This window comes from Schistocerca americana, chromosome X (genome assembly GCF_021461395.2).
Source record: "Schistocerca americana isolate TAMUIC-IGC-003095 chromosome X, iqSchAmer2.1, whole genome shotgun sequence".
Lineage (NCBI taxonomy): Eukaryota > Metazoa > Arthropoda > Insecta > Orthoptera > Acrididae > Schistocerca > Schistocerca americana.
In genome coordinates, this window is record NC_060130.1 from 852,008,653 (window position 1) to 852,009,488 (window position 836).

Below are 836 nucleotides of genomic sequence, written 5' to 3' on the forward strand. Positions count from 1 at the left end.
TTTGGATCGCAGAGCATTATGATTCGTACCAGAGTTCACATCCGAAAAGTGAATAACTTGTTTCCCTGACAATTCTGACCCTCCATAGCAGTTATCTTTGTCTTATTTTACTGTGGAATAATCCAGAAATGTGAACAGTTAATTTGGTTTTAGGCATCGTTGCTGGTTGCAGTAAGCTTCTCCTCTCCTCCTGAACGTGCCATGAAGGCTCAACGGTACCGACCGGCCGCCGTGTCATCTTCAGCCCACAGGCGTCTTTGGATGCGGATATGGAGGGGCATGTGGTCAGCACACCACTCTCCCTGCCGTATGTCAGTTCCCGAGACCGGAGCCGCAACTTCTCAATCAAGTAGCTCCTCAGTTTGCCTCACAAGGGCTGAATGCACCCCGCTTGCCAACAGCGCTCGGCAGACCGGATGGTCACCCATCCAAGTGCTAGCCCAGCCCGACAGCGCTTAACTTCGGTGATCTGACGGGAACCGGTGTTACCACTGCGGCAAGGCCGTTGGCATTGGAGTAAGCTTACATTTCTATTTATCTGTATGAGATGCTATTCACTTGCTACAGATTAACAGGGTTCACTGGTTAGTCATTCCAAGCCAACTTTATATTGTTTCCGCGCTCTGCGAGTGTCTCACAGTATGTACACACATCAAAAAAGGATTTGGAATTCATGGGACAGTAAACAATATTTGGTTCTGAATCATGCATATATTTTCATCTGCAGTGTGCCCAGATTGCACAACAAAATTGTCTGTTTCTCATGGCGGGTTTTTTACAGCACCCCTGAACAGTGTGTCCGCAGCTCGTGGTCTAGTGGCTACCGTTGCTGCCTC

At 48.6% G+C, this 836-nt stretch overlaps 1 pseudogene; it reads right to left on the bottom strand.

The window, feature by feature from the left end:
* Positions 1-392: 392 nt before the first annotated feature.
* On the bottom strand, positions 393-510 carry LOC124557069 (annotated as a pseudogene).
* Positions 511-836: the final 326 nt, after the last annotated feature.